Source organism: Leiobunum rupestre, chromosome 5, assembly GCF_980474605.1.
Source record: "Leiobunum rupestre chromosome 5, qqLeiRupe1.1.hap1, whole genome shotgun sequence".
In the NCBI taxonomy this organism is placed as follows: Eukaryota; Metazoa; Arthropoda; class Arachnida; order Opiliones; family Sclerosomatidae; genus Leiobunum; species Leiobunum rupestre.
The window spans coordinates 14,553,453-14,568,115 of record NC_143388.1 but is presented as its reverse complement, the minus strand read 5'-3'; the positions used below and the strand labels follow the sequence as shown (position 1 = coordinate 14,568,115).

At 37.5% G+C, this 14,663-nt stretch overlaps 1 long non-coding RNA gene across 1 annotated transcript; it reads left to right on the top strand.

Moving 5' to 3' along the window:
• Nucleotides 1-649: 649 nt before the first annotated feature.
• LOC149943620 (uncharacterized) lies at nt 650-1,489 on the top strand. Its single transcript, XR_016481089.1, has 3 exons — nt 650-776; nt 856-1,081; nt 1,343-1,489. It is a non-coding gene; the product is annotated as an uncharacterized LOC149943620 (long non-coding RNA).
• Nucleotides 1,490-14,663: the final 13,174 nt, after the last annotated feature.

Here is a 14,663-nt window from a genome sequence, read left to right as displayed (position 1 = left end):
TTAATATTAACTCGTGCTTTATGTAAATTTGTGTGGAGCGCAGTACCAAATGCGGCCAATAGAGAAAATATAAAAACAAATGACCAAACAAGGAAGCTTCTATTATTTGAAATTACATTCTTGAAACTATTGTAGTTAAACATAAAAAAATAATAATAATCAGCTAAGCTAATAACCAAGGCCCCACCTTAAGACCAAGTAATCTAGCGACTTATATTACCTTTAAATCAGGAGGCCGAGTTTTACTGCGGGGAGCGTGCATGGTGGCAAGCCCTTCATGCCACGCGAGCCAACAGCTGCCTACACTTACCATTACAGTTAACCTCAACGAGTTCTTATGGAAAGGGAAGGCGAAGTATTTGATGGAATACCCCTTTAACCAGTGGGGGGAGACCTTGCAAACTCAATGTGGAAGGAGTAGCTCTGAGTTTTCATCCATTGTCACAATTAAGCTGGGATCGAACCAGACCCCCTCTTGTTGCGAGGCGCAAGTGCTAAGCATTTAGGTTCGTAAAAGTATAACGTATAATTTTTAAACGAATAAAGATTTGTATTTATTAGGCACTTGTTTTGAGAGGAAACATTTCGTTAAAACAAATGCTTAAATATGAAGGAAAAAGGATTTTAAATTGGTGTATGAGAAGAGAGAATGTAATTTGCCGTGACAGGCAACGATGACCGAGAAGAGCGAAGTGGGAAGGCGACCATCAACAAAACCTCATTGAAAACCAGCAAACACAAGAAACGGAATAAATCACTTTTCCGAGTTCCGTCCCGTAAGATTCGCTGGATTTTTTTGGGTGATAAAAGCTTTTTCGTTCCAACTCATAATTCATCAAGTAACTATTTAAATAGGTGCGTGGAACTTTTAACGCGAGGGGACGTGCACCGGCGAGAGACTATTAACGGAAATGGAGGAAATAATGCTATACTATAAACAAGCCTCCGCGAGTGCATTCTGTTTGATGGACCGTCCGTTCGGATACCATCGCCTTACGTGCCAGTACCGCGCGACTTTGCGTAGCTACTCGATCGTATCTACGAGGATTAATCCATTCGTAAACTATCAGCGTTCTTTCACGTTAGTTCGCGGAAATGGCACAGACGTTGGCGGTCTTAAAAGGAAACGAAAAATCAATTTGACTTCTAATTCGCTTCTCGCGTGTCGGTCGCTAACAATTGTATTTTCCCTGGTTTTATCCCAACCGGCCGAGAGACACATAAGGTCTCCGTACGTGTCAAACTGTACTAAAATGCGGCGGCATTGGAAGCCAATTGACTTTTCTAGTTAGACGCCACTTTCGCTTATTAGTGTGAAAGAATTTCCTATTCCTCTTGTTAGGTTTGGTTACTCGCGGAGCAGTGGCCCTGATTTCCGGACAAGCCAACGTCGGGGCGTTCCAGCCTCGCTAGACCCTTCGACTGCATTCGTACGATACAAGAAATGACTTTTAACTAATTGCGAACTTAACGTTTCGAGTCTGCCAAGACTGGACATGGTTACTCGTCGATTACGGTACGAAGTCAGGGTCATGCAATTCATTATCATTTTTGAATGGCCATGAGTTTATTGATATTGCAATAAAAATTGCGTTAAAGTAATATCGTTCATTTACAAACATAGTTTTCACATTATACGAAAAGGCATTAAGATCTATTAGCTTTAAACTGTTTATAACAAGGCGGATAAGTCACGATAAAATTTGAAATCCAAACTATGCTAATATATAGTTAAAATTGAATAAAAACAACGTATTTAAGTGCACTATAACTATACTAATGCACTAGTGAGTGGTATTTCGATAATTATGCTAATATACAAAAACCGAGACATCTCAACAATGTTGAGTCAACATGATATTAGAATTAGGTTTTATGTTTTACGACAAGATACTACTTTTTGATCTTAGGTTAAGTCGGCTGTCCCATGGCAAAACCTTTTAACCGACACGAACGTAATTTGGAGATATTCGACTTTTCCAAACGTTTATTCCCATTCGACCGAAATCCCATTCGACCGAAAGAATTTTAAAATGTAGCCCAATTGGCGGGGTGATTTGGTATTTTATTTATAAGGTATGTACTATCGAAGATCCATGTTTAGGTTAGGTTAGGGTAGGTTAGGTTAGGTTAGATTAGGTTAGAATTGGTTAAGTTTACTATTTCAGTTTTGGTTCAGTTACTTTTCTTGACTAGGTGAAGATAAAAATATAATTCATGCTCATTCCATTTTATTTTCAAATAAATGCATAGTACAAAGATATTAAAATGGCATAGCTAAATTCATAGCTACTGCATCTAGTAGGGAGAGTGCTACTTCATTTTGAGATTAAGACGGAATAAATAATTATTATTGATGTATAAATACCCTCCTTTATTAGCTATCCGCTCCATTGCAAACGACTTCAGTAACTAAATTGAAAACATAGCAAAAGCCAATTTATATAGCAGCGTTCGGTCGAATGGGACACATAAAAACCGCACGTTTCGGCGGAATTCGGTCGAATGGGACACCTCAAAAACCGCCTCGGTCGAATGGGATTTCGGTCGAATGGGACTAAAGCTTTTCAAAAGCTAAGTTATAAGATTTTAACGAGGTTTTTAATGCGAAAATTATAAAATCCAAAACCATTTTTTAAGTCATAAATTGTTAAATATTTGTGACTTTTACCTCAAACTTTTACAGTACTCTTGCGAATGCCTAAGTAATACTGATGCGTAAAAATCTAATTTTTCAAAAATTTGTTGGTTATAAGGTTTTGCCATGGGGCAGCCGAAGTAATATATTCAGAAGTAAATGAACCGAAGTTATCAGACTGCTATACTCCCCATGTTGGAGGCGTTTTCCTTATGAAGTTACAATTTTACCTCGAATTTGAAAGTTTGCGTGCTCCTAGGCCGAAAAAAAAAGTTTTTGTTTTTATGAAACCATTTTTTATACATAGAAATAGCTATACCAACAATTCCCAAGTGCAATTTATCGCGGCAAAAGACGGGGATGGAAATTAGCTTTTATTTGACTCTATTTTCTCATCATTTTCATAAGGAAAACGCCCTCCGATTCTGAGCGCTATTTCAATAACTTCGGTTCATTTACTTCTGATATATTGTACGCGATGTCCTGTATTTTGAGTAAAACAAACAATTTCAAAACCGTCTTTTAATTTAAGTTTTTCCAAAAATATTTAAGATATTTCAATTAACGCATTGCTAAAATTTCAAGCTTTTTGGACAAATCTAACTTTAGTTATCGCGTCAGTAGAAAACACAAAAACACGCAGAAGCGATTTTGATCGTACTCTTAATCGTTCGGTCGATCAAAAAATATTAAAATTGGTTTCCTTAGAAAACGGCGCTTTACCTAAATTTAGGTTATAGGAAAAGTCAATTGAGAAATCCATATAAAATACATTATGATTAAAGTACTCCTACTCGTAGTTTTGTTATTATTACCGAATGGTTATGGCTTTACAGACTCCAATTTTCCTTAGCGTCAACCATAAAACACTTCAACGATCTTAAAAAGAAACCCATCTGATAGACTAATTACGCGATAAAAATGAGCTGTAAATTAAAAACATCGTTATCCGGGTATAAAATTCTTAAATAAGTAGTATTAAAAAGGGTCATCGTTGAGAGGAGCCGATTATTTTTCCCTATTATTCCTCGAAATCTGATATAAAGCGACTCAAAAACCCGCGAAAAGGTGAGGCAAGGGGTCTTTAATAGGTTTTATAAGGTGAACTTTTCATCCGAAACCCCTTTAATTCCTAAGACAGGGCCCGCTTCCGGGGTGATGGCTGCTTTTTTTTCACTCCTCGTTAAAAAGCTATAATGAAAAGAAGCTGGCTCACTCAGGCGGGTCATCCAGCGAGGGCCAACGCGTTCATTCCACACCAGTGACTATGATAAAAACCTGGCCATCGCCCGAGGCGACGAAAATTAGGATTTTCGACTTTTCTAAGGCTATAAAAATTCGTCGTTAATCTTAAGGGAATTAGGAAGGAAGGCTTTAGGAGCCCCCTTTAAATCCTCGGGGAGATGAACGTAAGCAACGAGCGAGGGAATAAAATACAGTCGCTGATCTGTAATGTATTAGCTAATTTCGAAATTGGCCCGGAACAGGATGGCGGCACTAAAGGACGGCGAAGGAGTGAAGTCTGCGCGCGGAGAGTTGATGGGACTTATCGGGAAGGCCTATGAGAGAAACAAAGTTTGAAAAGCAATTTAGGAGCGTTCTAAAAGAAAAGTGGCAAATTCGGCGCGGCGGAAACTCGAAGCTCTCTCTTCCACTCTCGGAGTCCGTGTTAAATGCTCCATGCTCTTCCCGCTCGCGCTCCTCCCGGATCATCCCCGCATCTGATGGAGCGCGGAGAGTGGGCCAACCTTCGCTTTTTCCATCACCCAAACGTATTCTTTTCTCTTTCAGTTTCTTCTTTAGCGAAGTCGGACGAAAGATCAAAATTTTTCCAAAACAATGGGGGAAATTGGCATAGTCCCTACTCGTTCCTTCTTGAGGGAACATATTGAAAACTTCTAGCACGCTAGAAGAGATTTGCCAGACTTCCGCGGCAGTTGCTCGAGCGTGTTTCTAGAGCAGCCGGCATGCGGACTACGTTCAAAGGATATATCCGAAAACTGTATGTACACGCGTATTGAAGAGGAGAGACCGAGAGAGAAAAAATGGAAATAGAAATATTTCCCTTCCGAAAAGTTTTGGGGTAAAAATGATTGAATTATAGATTATTTCTACGGTTTTATTTCTATAAGCGGATTGGGATATACGGTTAATGGCAGCTGTTGCTTTACGCTTTGTGGGCGGTTAAACTTTAGGAGCTCGTAACCTAAATTATATTTCGACTATTTTTGCGGAAATGTCAAAACAGCATTGTCGAAGTTGAAGACGTCTGCTGTCAAAGCTACACGAAAGCCTTTCACTAGACGGTTGTTAATTCAGTTAAATATAAGTAAAGCTTCTGGTAATATTGTAGAAATGTCCAAAATGGGTGGACGTATTTATGACTGAACGTATTTTCATTGAAACGGATAGTTTTGAATCAAAGTTATATTTTATATAAAATTTACACGAGTCATTAGATTTTAGAATATATTAAAATATTACCAAAGATAGGGTTTTCCAAATGATTTTACGACGAAATAATTAAACTTAAGTATCACTTTCTATGTAAATATAAGATAAGTAACAGAATGGCTATAAGTATGGCAATTAGCAAAAACTATCACCGAACTTATTTTCAGAGTTGTTGAGTAAGCAAGGTTTAGCTCGGCACAGAGCCCCCTAGTGTCTAAATAAGCCCAAGCTGAAATGCACTTTTACATAGGATGGATAATATACATTTCAGATCGGTTGATAGTAAAATAGGAGCTAGGCGACAATGTCAGTGTCGAAAAAAACCAAAGGAAATGTCATACTTAATATTTTATGTTACTTATGATAAAGGTTTTATGCTATAAACCGAAAATAAAAAAATACACTGTTGAAATTAGAAAGGACTTTAATATAATATAAATTTCGTTAATTCAATGAATAACAGATCTCAAAATTGACCAGAATCACAGTTGGATTTCCTTAATAAAGCATTCTTCCGCCAAAACCGTTTGTCTTTTTTAATTCTTAGTGTTTGAAACTGAAATCTTTTCGACTAAAGTACTAAGCACAACCGGCCAAACATTTTGCACTGGTAAAATATTAAAGCTGAAAAGTAACAATTCTAAACATTAAACGACCTTAAACAATGGGAAAGTGAAAAAGCGATAATTACCTACGAACCATTAAGATTTTTGTTATAGCCAACTTTAATAGAGCCGCTGCTTTTGCAACATTTACTCATGAACAATCTTAACGCCATTAAATATTGAAGCGCCTAAATCCGAATCAATAATTATGGATCCAAAAATACACCTATATTAAAGGGCCTTAAATATTCTCCAAAGGATATCTCAATCTGAAAGGAAAGGGGTCTATCATTAAAAGTAGCTACAAGTCGATAAAATAGATTCTCGACATAAGGCGTTATTATAGAGTAGAATATCTAGAAAAGGAAACGCCTAATGAATATCTAGAAGCAATGCGTGTGTGTTATAAGGAAAAAGACAACGCTCTGAACAGAGGGGGTGTTCCTCACCGGCAGTGCACCCGGAAAGCCTGTCAAAAATGTCACTGCAATGTGTTTCACTTCGATAGAAGTGCCAAAGCGAAATGAGGTAAAAATATAAATTACTATATAGCTCACTATTATTATTATTTTTAGTACAAAGTGTGCTTAATTTAGTTTTCACGTTCATCTTTAACAAGGTAACTGATATATTGCTATGTCGTGAGCTTTCTATGGCGAATGTCATATAACCAAGAACGGATCGAAACAGTTGACATTGTGGTGTGATCTAATACTTCTTTCTCAGGCCACGCCTACTAAACATCACCCAGTGGCGCCCTCTGTTAACCGACAGGAAACTAATTCTTTTTTAATTAATTTATTAATTTTAATTTTAAAGTGTTTACATAAATAATTATTTGGTAAATATTAAGATTTATACACTAGTTAAATACATAATATTAAACGAGTTAAATATGAATTATATAACTTTTATCGTTCTTTATTATAAATATTAGAATAAAACTAAATAGTATTAAAAGTAGTAATTTGTATTATTGGCCACAGATGGCGACTATAGCGTATTACTCGATTAAGTTCCGAACAAAGATATGGCTGTTTGTTTATTCTCGAAAACCTCGATCCTTTCTTGATAGAACACAGGCATGCTTCGGTTCAGTCCCTATTTACAATGCGCTCGAACCTACGACCGAAGAATACCCTGTATAAAGGGTCATAAAAAACATAGTGCTATGCAAAACGCGACAGAAAGAAGCCTTTCAATAAATCTGAAAACTTATATTTAGGAAATTTCTAAATTTTTCACGCCTTTTTGAAGCCTAATATTATCAATATACTATTTCATAAATCAACTCCGCTATGACATATCTCTTACGAAAGAAATATACATCTAGACCATAAAAATGAAACATAGAAGCGAGGGACTGACCACTTTGTGTAATCGGCGTACACGCTTCCGTAAAAAGTACGTGTATCTAGAGTAAGCTTACTTCGCGTACTCTTTGTGTAATCCGTGTATTTAGAGTAAGCTTACTTCGCGTACTCTTTGTGTAATCCGTGTACTTAGAATAAGCTTACTTCGCGTACTCTTTGTGTAATCCGTGTATTTAGAGTAAGCTCACTTCCCGTACTCTTTGTGTAATCCGTGTACGTCGAGTAAGCTTACTTCGCGTACTCTTTGTGTAATCCGTGTACTTAAAGTAAGCTTACTTAGCGTACTCATTGTGTAATCCGTGTATTTAGAATAAGCTTACTTCACGTACTCTTTGTGTAATCCGTGTACTTAGAATAAGCTTACTTCGCGTACTCTTTGTGTAATCCGTGTACTTAGAATAAGCTTACTTCGCGTACTCTTTGTGTAATCCGTGTGATTAGTGAACTTCTCCTAAGCTTACTTCGGGTAATTCGTGCACTTCTCGTAAGCTTACTTCGGGTAATTCGTGGACTTCTCGTAAGCTTACTTTGCGTACTCTTTGTGTAATCCGTGTACTTAAAGCAAGCTTAATTAGCGTACTCATTGTGTAATCCGTGTATTTAGAATAAGCTTACTTCACGTACTCTTTGTGTAATCCGTGTACTTAGAATAAGCTTACTTCGCGTACTCTTTGTGTAATCCGTGTATTTATAGTAAGCTTACTTCGCGTACTCTTTGGGTAATCCGTGTGATTAGTAAACTTCTCCTAAGCTTACTTCGGGTAATTCGTGCACTTCTCGTAAGCTTACTTCGGGTAATTCGTGCACTTCTCGTAAGCTTACTTTGCGTACTCTTTGTGTAATCCGTGTACTTAAAGCAAGCTTAATTAGCGTACTCATTGTGTAATCCGTGTATTTAGAATAAGCTTACTTCACGTACTCTTTGTGTAATCCGTGTACTTAGAATAAGCTTACTTCGCGTACTCTTTGTGTAATCCGTGTATTTATAGTAAGCTTACTTCGCGTACTCTTTGTGTAATCCGTGTATTTATAGTAAGCTTACTTCGCGTACTCTTTGTGTAATCCGTGTGATTAGTGAACTTCTCCTAAGCTTACTTCGGGTAATTCGTGCACTTCTCGTAAGCTTACTTCGGGTAATTCGTGCACTTCTCGTAAGCTTACTTCGGGTAATTCGTGGACTTCTCGTAAGCTTAGTTTGCGTACTCTTTGTGTAATCCGTGTGATTAGTGAACTTCTCCTAAGCTTACTTCGGGTAATTCGTGCACTTCTCGTAAGCTTACTTCGGGTAATTCGTGGACTTCTCGTAAGCTTACTTCGGGTAATTCGTGGACTTCTCGTAAGCTTACTTCGGGTAATTCGTGGACTTCTCGTAAGCTTACTAAGTGATCAGTTCTTAGAAAATAGTTGTATGATGAATTTCACCGAAGCCTATTTCGTAGAATCTTACGAGAGACTACGAGACTACATATGTCACGTGGATAACGTGACCAATATAAGGAGATGGATAATCTTCACGACGCGCAGCTTTACCCCTTGGATTAGCTCGTACCTACCCACAGCACGCGTGTACTGCGCGTTAGAGATAATACAGTATTCCGGTCTGATTTTTGGCAAAAAAGGTGCATGCATTTCTAGGACGCTACAATGAACTGGTCACCGGGGGAAAAGTGAACCCTCTGCCACCCCTTTGAACCAGACTGGTATTACTCCACCAACGAATTAATTAACGCATTAATTTATTAACTTCATAACGAGCGAAAATTAATTATTATCCAATCATTATTGGGGTACATTATAGGGCTCGATTAATAAATGAACTCGAGGAAAGGCAAGTTGAACTTAATCGCCACCAAACATCCCAAGTCGATAGCCAGGCCTATAAGCCGAATTGTTGCGGATATAACAAGGCCAATGTACATCCTAATAGGCCTGGATCAGACGATTACATCTTCCATTCGAGCTAATCAATTCGGTAAAGGTACATCTCTAGGTAGACCGGTACACTTTCGAACAGCGCAGCGCGGACCAATTTGCCATAGTTGTAAAATGAGAAGCGTTTATAGAGCTGCCGGCTTTACTGTAAGCGAAATGTCCCCCATTAGAGAAAATGGCGGGCTCCTCTCTTATCTTTCTACCCTAAAAACTCCATCCAGCCCCCCCCCCCCCCAACACAACCCAACACAAGGGGAAGGGGGCCAAAAAAAACCCTTTAGCTTCCGACGAAGAAAAACACGCCGAGAAAGAACGGGAGATAAAAACTACGTGTTCAACACGCTAGCAGCCTCCAATAGAAAAGAAACGGTACAAGCTTCCCGAAAAAAATTGGAAAGTAATTATGCTCCATTTCATGTAGCTAAAAAAAAGAGATTTTATGGAATATTCCAATGCTGGGCAGCCGAGTTTAAAGCATTATCGTATCGTTTTCTACTCGGGTTAAAACGAAAGATGCTTTCACGGAAGTATAATATCAATAAGGAATATTGTTCTATCCCGACTCGAAATAGTACGTTGGATTTTGCCAATATTTGTAAAGATTAAAAGATAAAACAATATTTTATAAATCCGATATTTTACAATTCTTTCGAGAAATCGAAATATTATATTATGTATAAACATAACGAATTCTAAGTGCTTTGCTTAAAACTACCAAAACCATTTTAAATACCAGATGAAAGTGAAATAAAAATAATTATTATTGTATTCCATGAGAAATGAATTCCTACTTTAAAATTATGTTTGACTATAGTCCGTAAAGTAATATGTTTAGGGTAAAAACTTTTCTTGATTTTTCTGTTATTTTCCTTTTTCGCGTTAAATCGAAAATACTGATTGAAACAAAGTTTATTTGCACGTGTAGTTACTTAATTCCTTTCAAATAACATTAACGTAATAGACAAGCTAAGCCCGCGCTAGAAATCGTGTACGTAGAACGGCTAGGAATGTAGACGTAACCTTATTTTGTCACGTTTTCAAAGAAGAACTTAACTTGTCCGTGAAAATAAAGGCCAAAATTGGACAGTGAGTGTAGCGATAAACCTCGATTTCATTAGAACTCGTTTATCCAACAAACTTGGAGGCAATCCATTTGAGGGCGGACCAAAATGGGGCAAAGACAAAATTTACACGGTCGGGACACGCGTCGGAATTCGGGAGTGCATCAGGTCAAAAGGGCAAAGGTACAACAAACCCAGCCCGTACTTCTTTCTCCCCTAATACATTTATAAGGCCGACGTCGCAACGTGGAAACCTTAGATCAGCGCATCAGTTACACCGGAGCACCTAACCTCCTCCGGGAACGTAATAAGAAAGAGAAAAACCGATTTAACACAGTCGTATCGCTGTTCCTAAGAACATCGACCAACGGTATCGGGAGATAAATTCGATGTATAAAAGACCCCAAAATAAACGAACAAAACGAGGACACAATACCTGAGAACGTGGGTTCGTCAAGGCGTCTTAGCGCAGTCTTTGAGAATCGCGCAACTATTTAACACGATGGGTGTCCAGATTGTGACAAAGCGGTCGAACGTACGTCCCTTCCAATTCGAGAATATTTTCGACAATGTTCCCCGGTTTTCGAGGTACCGTTCTCGCGCGCGGTGCTGACCAAAGGAAAGTAATTGAACAGAGAATGGTCTACGGACTGAATCTCCGACAGCCGGTCTACGCTCTACACAGAAGCGTTCCTGATAGAAGCGAAAAATCAACGTCTTCCAAAATTCTACTATCCACAAAAGAAGGAAGGAGTCCGATGCGAGCACAGCCGCGATCTCTCGCGTTTGCGATCTAAATGGCGCATTGCAAGTCGGACGAAGCCTCTCTTAACGAGCAGAAATGGAAGGTTCGCTTCGGGAGAGCGCCGCTACAAGAGGGGGGAGCGACACGCACCGCGCACGCGCCGGAATAACGGTAGAGAACTCCGCCAGGATTCGCGGCGAAGCGACGATATCGATTGATAGAGCAGCTCGGAACCCGCGCCACTGCCGCTGGTGGACGGGCAACCAAGATGAAGATTTTTATATCGCGGCTCCCCTCCTTCGCTCCTAGCTCGCCGCTTCTCCTCTTCGCTCGCCCCTGTTACGTAGAACGCTGGTGAAAAGGACGAAGGGAGGCTTCCCCGCAGCGCGTTATGTTTATGGATTGTTTTTCCGCGGTCAATTTGGAAGACGGGGAGGGGGGGTGGGCGAACTTTTAAAATGAGTTTTGGCCTCTGAAATGATGTAATAAAGATTTACTAGTCTAAAGGTTTATTATTTAAGGATTGTGGCGCGGCGAGTTTGCGTTGGTCGTAGTCCGTTTTACTTTTGGATTTAAAAGAGAAAATCGTTTCGGGATTGCTTTTCGGACTCGACTGACCGTCGGGTATTAGCGGACAACTTTTTAGTTTATCTGGAATAAAAAGTTTATCAAAATAAATAGCTGGCCAAGTGATATGTTATATTTAAGGATTTCGCGGTTTTATGAGAACAGCAATAAAGTATTGTAGTTTTAGAAAAGGATTTAAAAAGAACATTTTTGGGGTTAATAAATGGTCCCATGCCAGTAGCGTATCCGATGGGGCCACAAGGGGAAGTTCAAATACAAATGTGTAGGTGTTTGAATCAAATTCAGTTATATTCTTTTTACGTAAAACCCTTCAGAATCAAAAGATTTCTTCACTCGAGCCGAAAAATAAACGTTGTTGTCCTTTTCAACCCGACGATACGTATATTTATAATGAGGGATAATGACAATTTTGACACGATCCGTGGGGACATCATGGTCTGAATGAAGTTATAAAAATGCAAAAAATATAGAATTACTCAAATTGAATACAGATAAAAATGAAATATTAACAAAGTTATCTATCGTATATGATATAATCATTTTAAAAGTCGGTTCAGTGCACTGTCATACCATTTTATTCTAATTTTTCATTAAAAAAGTTTGCAAGAGCATATCCGAATATGTTTCTTTTCATTTTACTTGATACATATTTTTAATCACCAATCGAATATCCTTGTTTTTATTTGCTTACACTCGTTACCCCCTGTCTAAGAAGAAGGTACGATCTAGCTTCTGAAGTCTGGCGTACTTGGGCGCGGCCAATTAAATAAAATATTATCATTAGTTAATCGATAATTTTCTTATTTTAAAGTTTTTCCTGAAAATATTTTTCTAATACCGGTATCGGCCAATATCGGCTTCGTTTAAACCGATATTGACCGATACCGATATGAGAAAAAAAGTGCATCCCTACATATTTGTCCTAAGAAGAAACATGAACATATAATTGCTGCAACGGAAGATAATCAAACAGCAAAATCATAACAGAGTCATCGTACAAACATTCTCGGTGACCTTGAAGGAACTTTGAAATCTGTTTGAATTACTTACTTTCTTTTTGCATCCGTCTACGACAACACCACCCTCGGTTCACAATAACGTTTCCTACATTCATATTTAATAAAAAGTTTGTTTAAGCTAGGAGGAACAAACACAGCACCCCACACAAGGAGAACGCAGCCCGTCAAACGTCGTGCATTTATTTGTGTACAGTTATCATTGGTTAGACGCTTTAGCGCCTGCTACCGTCGGAAGGGGAAAATTCGGAAATTATCTTCCCCCTTTCCGTAAAACGTTCGGCGTAAAGGTTCGTCCAATGAAATTTGTACACAACACTGCGTTAGCGTTTTTAAAGGCTAGCTGCGCTCTCCTTGTGTTTGTTGTTCCTAGGTTTAAGCCATCAAATATTTCTAATTTATATCGTCACAATTTCTTAGTTTTCAAATATATTACAATAATCTTAAGAAAGAAAAAATATGATGTTTCTAAATGCAAGAAAACGAGAACCACCTTTGGTCAAAAGTTAACATTGAACACGGTCAAAGGAAACTAAAGTATTTGTATTTATTAAACTTAACCGATAATCGGTACTTCGGCTGATAGGCCTTCGAGGCGAAGTTACAAGTTAAGACTAACTAACGAATGTTTCTAAAATTTACTAGTTAATGTTTATTCCACTTAATTTTTAGATATTGGACCAATTTTTCACATATTCGGTTTCCGATATATTCAGATTACTTGAAATTTTATCGGCATGTAATTAAATGATACAGACTGCAATTATGAAGAAACTCCAATTTAACTTTGACTTAAATAAAATTTAGGAATTAAAAATTAAATATTAAGATTTCAAAAAATAATAAAAACTTTGTCCCTAAAAGTAATTTCAAATTAAATTATTCGATTTTTTACAGACACAATATTATTTTTATTGAAGTAATGAAGCGTAGCAAGTTTAACTTTCCCTGAATAGTACTGAATTTAACTAACGGCTGGAATTGAAGTCTAGACAATTGAAAATTATTTTTAAATTCAACAAAATTTATTGACAATTAAATCGAAAGATCCAATATTTGTATAAGTTATAATATATAATAAAGATAATATATAATTAAATATCAAAAATTAAAAACATTTACTCATTAAAAAAATAAATTAAATACGCTTGATTTTGTTACAACTGATTTCAATGAAATTTTAATATATCACGAATAGACCTGTGACGAAGCCCCAAATTTTGAAATTCGACATAAGTCCTAAAATATTTCTCGGAGCTCACTTCATCTAAGACCTGAAATATTAGTGGACTCTTTGATTGGGTTGTCTGAAACAAAAAGTGATTACTAGGAACCAAAACTGTATTTTAATCTAATTTCAAAATTTATTTTGTCGAAGAAAATTAACTTCAATCGATTTAAATGCAATTGTTAACATTAATTCTTAACATCCCTGTATTATTTAATTAGTACAACGAAAAACATTAGTTAGTTAGTTTTATTTTTTTCACCAAATATAATCAGTCCATTCTTTAATGCGTAGGATTTTTACTTCGGCTATGCTGAATAACGGCCATCTTCATCATAGTCGACGTCGAAATCTTCCTCGTCGCTGCGACTTAAGCCTATTTAAATCACTTGTCTGATATAAACTATTAATATTTATCTGGCTTGCTCCGATTCAATATCGAATTCGTGACAAACAACCTAGTAACCTTTACTAAAAGGTTTATAATTCAGTAAAAGCTCTAACCCACTTATAGTAAAAATACATTTAAGGTTTCTTTGCTAGACACAACTTAACTCCGTATAAATTATAGTTAGAAAATTATTTGTCGATTAGAGCTAGCGTTTAGTTTCTCGGGGAAAAAACATATATTCTTTATTGAAAGAGACGAAGGTACGTCGCTAATGGGGTCGTCATCATCAGCATCCCGAAGCAAAGAAAAATAAAAAGTTTCGTCTGGGGGTCAAAATAAGGGTTAAGAAGAGCTCAGCAAAGGAGAACCGCGTATTGCCGCGCTGAATAAATTAGATTTAGTCCTTATGGGGCGACAGAATGAAGAGAACACGGACATTGGCTGTCTGCGAAGAAAGGCGACCTTTTTGTTTTAGGTATAACCTTCTCTCCACGAGAGGGAGCGCCGAACGAGAAAATAATATAACGATAATGATATTGCTGACAACGAGTGGATATAGAGAAAAAGGAATCCGATATAGCACGCTGCATTAATTTTTACATTTCGAGAAAACAGATATTCGGTGGGCTTAA